Below are 7,959 nucleotides of genomic sequence, written 5' to 3'. Positions count from 1 at the left end.
AAGAACTATTCTGAGTATTTATCTCCATTTTCTTCCTGTTAGTGGTATAATATGCCATTTTGTATTTGAGAAAACTGAAGTCCAGAAAGCTAAGGAAGTTGTTTGAATGCTGCTAAGTCATAGAGCAAAGATTCCAAATATGATTTGCTGGTCTCCAACCCACTTTGCACTGTCTCTGAAAGCAACAAAGTAGGGCCATGGGGAAATGAAAGGATATAAAGAAATTACCACTGTATACAATGACTCAAAAATATAAATGCATGATCATCTAATGTTATTTAGTGTGGGGTCAATCTCCATGACCTTTGAGAAGGTCTCTATATCATAACAGGTTAGGATGATTATTTTACAAAATGATACTACACTTGATCTTAGCCAAAAGGCCGAGAAGCGATTGTTTTACAAAATGATAGCCTTGACTCATCACTGAAGAGTAAATTCTGGTCTATATATTCTATTTAATAAAGATCATGAAGTTCAAAATCAAATGTGTTAAATATAAGTTAATCTATAAGGCTCAATTATGAAGAATTGTTTCCGGAAAGTTCCAGGAGGCAGAATATTGTTACCGGAAGTTATTTCCATAAAAAATATCTCTGCTGTTATTTTGGGGAGGAATTTAATGGACTGTGTTTTTTTCCAGATTAAAATTGAGGCTTAATCAATGGCCCAGTCACCCAAAATGCTACATCCTGTTTTTTCCTCATGTAGCTATTCATAGAATTTATGAGCTATGGCAGGCCTTTAGTGGCTCAGATGAGTGGTTTGTCAGAGAGAAGTGTTTTTTCTTTTAGTGGAATGATGACCATGGATCAAGTTCCACCCAAAATGCCTAAGTAATGTTTATTTTGTCACCACTCTGAAGAATTTTTTAGTTCATCTAATGAGTTTCTCACAGATTTTCATGAGTATATTAAAAAAAAAAAAACTGTGAAAACATGATTTTCAAATACTGATAAATTAGAGACCTGCAGTTCTCATGCAAACCCTGCTAAAAATAATAGAAATTACCCTGTTCTAAGAATTTTATCATAGTTGAAAATAGCAACCCGTTTTTCCTCATGTATACAAACCTGGTGGTATAATTTCAAATATATCCAGCTAATTAGACAATCTTTGTGTTTAAATCCTTCATACTCCTTATATTACATTAGATCATTTTTGAGAAAACAGCTTGAAATTTCTATCAATGAAAACAGATTTTGTTTTAGTATTATTAAATATTTTTCATCTCTGCATGGCAGCAGGATGTTCTGCAAATCATTTTAAAGACCTATACAAGCTGGACATATTGACATTAAAATAAAAGCAGAATCTTACACTTGCAGATATTAAAGTATTCAATATTAAATTTGATTTACCGGCAGGTTTAGCATAAAAGACTGCTGAAATAAGCTATGAAAGTGAAAGTAAATTAGATTATATTGTTGTGGTTTGAACTGACTGGGATAGAACTAATTTTACTTCATAACAATAAACAAAAATGGACATTGACATTAATTGTCCTAAATAGCCAGTAAAGCAATGATGTGGCTCCTTACAAAAATTAGTACAAACAAAATTCACAATATCTCTATGGCTCAGTCCTTTATGGAATAGTGCGGAAAATATTTACCTTCTTATAGGACAAAGACTTAAAAGTACTTGTCTTATCAGAATTCGAACTACTATAGAAATTCCCCATTAAGTCTTTAAAAAAGGAGTGGCTGATTGTTCAGAGATTAAGAATAAATCAAAGAGAAGAGAAAGAATAAGAATCAAGCACCTAATATATACCAGGCACTGTTCATGATGGCCTGCTGATTGTTATTGAAAAATCTTAGGGTCACCTTTACTTAACATATATTTATTTTAAGGTAATTGAGAGAAATTACTAAAGGTACCCAAGATTACATCTCCAGTTCTCCCAAACTCAGCTTTTGTTCTTCCTACAGTGGTTCCACAAACAGAAGAATCTTAACAGAACCCTGCTGTACCCTCTTAATACTTTATTTGAGCATTTATTTGAAATTGCATTTGTTTCCTTCATCTCTCCTAACAATGTAATGAAGACAGCAATTTTACTGTTTTGTGAACATTCATTTTTCTAGATGCCCAAGTCCCTAATTGTCTAATTATTTTTTTGTGGTAACACTGGTTTATATATCAGAGGCATAAGTTTACACCTCCTCAGACACATCCACCACACCACAGCCACCACCAAGACACCCACAGCCCTGCCCCATAGTCCATTGTGCACCCATCCCTACTGTGTTTTTCCTCCTCCCTCTGGCAGCCTCAATTCCAGTCAGTTGTCTAGGGCTTCTTACTGGTTTGATTTTATCTGACCTTTTGTTTTGCTTCTCTGTATTCTACATATAAGAGCAACCACCAAGTATTTGTTTTTCTCCTTCTGACTTATTTCACATAGAATTATCTGTTGTTGTAAATGAAAAGAGTTCATCTTTTTTATAACGGAATTGTATTCCATTGTCTGTATATACAACATTTAAAAAATCTGCTCCTCTGTTTTTAGGCACTTTGATTGTTTCTATAACTCATCTATTGTAAATAGTGCTGCAATGAACAGAGTGTGTATATCTCTTCAAATTAGTGTTTTTGCATTCTTTGGCTAGATATCTACAAGTGGAATTACTGAATTATATAGTAGATCTATTTTTAGTATTCTGAGATACTTCCACAATTTTTCATAGGTATTTGACAAGTCTCCAGTTCTACCAATAGTATAAAAATGTTCCTTTTTTAAAAAATACATCCTTGCCAACACTTGTTTCTGCTTTTAATGATATTTGCCATTTTCACTGTTGTGAGGTGGTATCTCATTGTGGTTTTGATTTCCCTGATGATAAGTGATTAGGATTTTTTCATATGCCTGTTGGCCTTCTTTATATTTTCTTTGGACGAGTGTTTATGTAGGTCTTCTGCACATTTTTATTTGACTGGATTGTTTTTGTTGACTTGTATTGCTTTCTTTGTAGATCTTGGATGGAAGACCTTTGTCTGATGTATGATGTGCAAACATTTTTTCCTATTTAGTTTGGGTACATTTTTTGATTTATTGACAACTTTTGTAGTACAGGAACTTTATAGTTTGATGTTGGTCCATTTATTTGTATTTACTTTTGTTTCATATGGATACAAAGCCACAGAGACATTACTGAAGTCGATATTGTGGAGTGATTTGCTTATGCTTTCTTTAATGTATTTTATGGTTTTGGGTCTTTTATTCATGTCTTTCACCCATTTTCAGAGTGTGTGTGTATGTGTATGTGTAGGCTATGAAGTGGTGGTCTAGTTTCATTATTTTTCTTGTGTCCACATTTCCCAACACTGTTTGTTGAAGACACTCTCCTTTCTTCAGTGTGTCCTCTTGTCTCCTTCATTGTATATTAACTGCCATAATGTGGGTGTATTTCTGTGATCTCAGTTCTATTCCATTGTTCCATATGTTTGTTTTTCTTTCAGTACCATAACTTTGCAGTATATTTTGATTTTGGGATATGATACTATCATGCTTCCTCTTTTTGGTTAGGATTATTTTGGCTATTTGGGGACTTTTGTGGTTTCATAAGAATTTCAGTAATGTTTGTTCTATTTCTTTGAAGCTTGATAGAAATTGCATTGACTGTATATTGATTTGGGTAAGCTGGCCATTTTAAAAATGTTAATTCCTCTAGTCCATGAGCAGAGAATAATTTCCATGTCCTGTGACTTCAATTTCCTTTAATAATATCTTATATTTTTCATTTATAGATCCTTCAACTCTTCATTAAGTTTATTCCTAGAAACTTGTGATTGTGAATGGGATTGTTTCCTTGATTTCTTTTTCTTCTAGTTTGTTTGCATGTAGATATGTGACTGATTCCTGTAAATTAATTTTGTACCCTGTCCCTTTACTATATTGATGTATTATTTCAATTAGTTTTTCCAGGAGTTTTTAGGGTTTTCTGTGTATATTATCATGTCATCTGCAAATAGTGGTAATTTCACCTCTTCTTTTTCAATTTGGATTCCTTTGATAACTTTCTGTTTCCTAACTGATCTCAGTAGGACTTCTAATACTAATTTGATGAGTAGTTGTGAAAATGGACATCCTGGTCTATACCAGATCTTAGACAAAAAGCTTTCTGTCTTTCACCATTCAGTATGATGTTTTGCTGTGGGCTGGTGGCATATGGTCTTTGTTATACTGAGCTATGTTCCATCAATTCTCATTTTTTTAGGTTTTTTAAAATCATAAATAGATGCTGAATCTTACCAAATGTATTCTATGCATTTATCAATATGATAATATGTTTTCAAATCTTTCCTTTTATTAATGTGGTGAATTACATTGATGGGTTTTCAGCTGTTGAACCATCTTTGTGCACCTTGAATGAGCCATACTTGATCATAATGTATCATCCTTTTGATATATTGTTGAATTCCATTTGCTAAAATTTCATTGAGAACTTCTCCATCTGTTTATCAGCAATATTTGTCTGTTATTTTCATTTTTTGTAACATCTTCGTCAGATTTTGGTATCAGAATGATGATTGCCTCATAGATTGTGTTTGTGAGTATTCTCTCTTTCTCAGTTTTCAGAAAAGTTTGAGAAAAATAGGTAATAGTTTGTCTTTGAAAGTCTGGTAGAACTCACTAGTGAAATCAGCTGGGCCTGGGCGCTTGTTTTTGAGGGGCTTTTGATTACTGTTTCAATTTCCTTGCTTGTAATTGGTCCAGGAAGGTGTTTCATTTTTTTTTCCCAATTCTGTCCTGGAGGGTGTTAGGTTTCTAAGAATCTGTCCATTTCTTCTAGGCTATTCCAATTTGCTGGCCTATAGATGTTCATGTTAATCTTTTATAATCCTCTGTATTTCAAAATGTCTGCTCTAACTTTTCCTCTTGTTTCTACTTAGTAGATTCTACTAAGTAGTAGATTAGTAGATTCTACTAATTAGTAGAATTCTACTATTAGTAGATTCTACTAATTTCCCCTTGATTCTACTTAGTAGATTTTTCTCCCTTTCTTAGTGTTCAAGATATTTAATATAGGGTGGCATGGAATTCCAAATCCATCTTGACAGAATATCATTCCTATTTAAAACATGATGTTAAGCTTTGTTCTCATATATTTCATTCAATCTCATCTTTTTCACTCTTCATTCATATATTACATGCTAGGCACATAAATCTCTTTGTTCCCCAAAATACTAGAAATCTTCTCAGCCTTGGGAGCTTTGTACGTACTGTTCTGTCTTTAACACTCCCAACCTCTCAGCTACTACCTGTACCCCAACCTTCAAATGATTACTTTTGTTTATTTTAAATTCTTACATTATTTCATGTTTTGGACAGAACAAAGAGTACCTGCAATAGCTTAGATTAACACAGTATGGAATTTTATCTCATTTTCATGTAAGGACCCAAAAACAGATTGTTGATCCAGATTTGGTCGGCAGCTCAGTGATTCTCACACATGACATATTTCTAGGTTCAAGTCTCAGTGTATACCCTCTCTCAGCCAAATGGCAGAGGAGAAAGCTGAGGGGCGTGCATATCCAATTATACCGTATTGAACACTTCAAATTTTGTAGAGGGTAGATCTCATTTTAAGTGTTCCTATCACAATAATTTTAAAAAGAACAATACCGAGAAATGGTACAAATTGCTTTTGCTCACATTGCATTGATGAGAATTTAGTCCCCTGGCTACATTTGGCAGCAAAGGAACTGAGAAATAGAATAGTTAGTTAGGGAATCATGACCCTAGTTAAGACTACACTGAAATGGAAAAGGAAGAAAACAATTACAGGAGAGCAACTAATAGTCTATAGAACTTGGCTTAGTTTCATCTTTGTAGAAAAAGACTTCTTTGTGCACTCCATTTGAATAAGTCTCATATTAGTCATGTTTTTCTTTATCAAGTAATCTTTTAGCAATTATCTTATTTTGGCTATATTTGTGAGGTGTTCAAAAAATTCCTATCTTTTTTCCTAAAGTTTACTAATTCCTTGAGTTTACTAATAAGTTACGTAATTAATTTACTGAGTTACAACCAAAATAAAAAGAAAAAGAATACTCTAAAAGAGAGCAGAATAAAAAAAAAATAAACTGAGGGCATTATACATGATTAGGAGGTATTGCTTCAGAAAACTTTAGTTTTAGTTATGCTGATGTGCATATATGGACATGTGGACATTCTGGGTCACAAGGTAAAATGTAATTATTACAGTGACTGATGGAAGAAAACTTTGAAAGCCACTGCCTAGTGAACTTAGAAGAATAGGCTAAGAGGCAAGGTAGATTTAGGAGGAAAAAGTTGATCCTTACACTGCTTAATGTGACCTGCTACACAGGCTAACAAAAATCACATCAAATGGTGACTCATCTCTTCAACCATTCCATGATTTTCAATTGCATCTTTTCCAGTAATGCACTATCAAAATATGTTTCAGAGAAGAGACGAGTGTGAGTTTCAAAGCATTGTTTCATCTTACCAATCACACTGGGCTATTATCTTCAAGTATGAAAACTTCAAAAATAACTTTGAATTATAGTTCAACCTGAGAACAACTTTTTATTTTGAAATTCAGGTATACCTAGGGAACTCATGTATTTGCTCTGGTGTTTGGCCCTGGTTAATTGATCTGTGTTCTTCTCTAATGTGCCTGTCTGGGAGGATCCCATGTTTTATTTAGAACAAAGGTTACTTGTCTCCTTTGAGCTCTGCATGAATTTGATTTTGCTCCTTTTTGACTTCCTAGATTGCTAGATTCTCCCCCTCCTTCCTTTCCTGTCTTACTAGAGGAATCTGGAATGAAAGTAATATTCATCTATTGACCTTATTAAGATTTTAGTCGTGCATTTTACTCTCCTTTTAAAATCAATACAGTATTTTTCTTCTGGCTCCATCAATTTTCACATGAGACTTACCAACTCCCAAGAACTTTATAAAAATGAATTCAGTGGGCAATGTCAGGACCAGAAGTAAGAAGGAGCACAGAATTTATTCAGAACCTAACATGCTTTTCCACACCTACAAACATCTTTTAATCAGCTCTGGGTCATGACTACTTTATAAAGGAATTGCCAAAAATGAAAACGTGAAATAGAAAAAAGCATTTCTTGTTTCAAAATACATTTCATTTACTAGTCCACTGAACAAGGACAAACCTTCTGCAGTAACGGACTTATGGGAATCCTGAAATATCTATCCACATTCCCACTCACAAACATGCACCAGGTGTAATACATATATAAATTAAAAAAAAATAACTTTTCTACTTTTGGGACACCATCGCTGTAATACAGCTAGACCACTAGAAATTTACATACTCTTCATTGCTTTCAGATTTCCTGGATCCTGAACCCTGTGTCACTCTCAATTTTGCTCAGAACTTCATCCAACATTAGCAGCTAGTATGTATTTAGTGCTTATTCTATTTCAGGCATTATGCTAAACACTTTACTTGCATAATCTAATTTAATCCTCACAAGATCCAGTGAAGTAATTAGTTGAATTAATTAGCTTTTGCTGTGTGACAAGGAACCCTAATGCTTAACAAACAAAAATCATTTATTATCGCTCATGGTTTCTTTGATTCAGGAATTTTAAGATTCCACTTATAAGTGAGATTGTACAGTAACATTATTTCTCCATTTGCCTTATTTCATTAGCATAATAACTTCCAATTCATCCATGTGTTGTTGCAAATGGTAAGAAAGCCTTCTTTTTAATGACTAATTTTCTAGGCAGGCTTACTGACTAGAGGGCCTGGAGGGCTACATTCAACTGTTGGGCAGGACCAGTCACTTGATTCCCTGCTGAATTGTGTCTCAACCTGTCAGAATGGCCCACCAGTACCACAGCCAGGCAGGGTCACCAGCTCAACTCTGAAAATGAGCAGAGCCACTGTTTGGGATGTCTGCTCTGGCACCAAGATCAGTAGGAATATAGTTTTCCATATTCTACATGCT

At 34.0% G+C, this 7,959-nt stretch overlaps 1 pseudogene; it reads right to left on the bottom strand.

Annotated features, from left to right (window-relative positions):
* Nucleotides 1-308: 308 nt before the first annotated feature.
* LOC119234984 (U2 spliceosomal RNA) lies at nt 309-395 on the bottom strand (annotated as a pseudogene).
* Between the last annotated feature and the right edge of the window lie 7,564 nt (nt 396-7,959).

Source organism: Talpa occidentalis, unplaced genomic scaffold, assembly GCF_014898055.3.
Source record: "Talpa occidentalis isolate TD23 unplaced genomic scaffold, MPIMG_talOcc4v2.1 talOcc4.8, whole genome shotgun sequence".
NCBI classification, from domain to species: Eukaryota; Metazoa; Chordata; class Mammalia; order Eulipotyphla; family Talpidae; genus Talpa; species Talpa occidentalis.
This window is presented reverse-complemented; position numbering and strand designations above follow the sequence as displayed.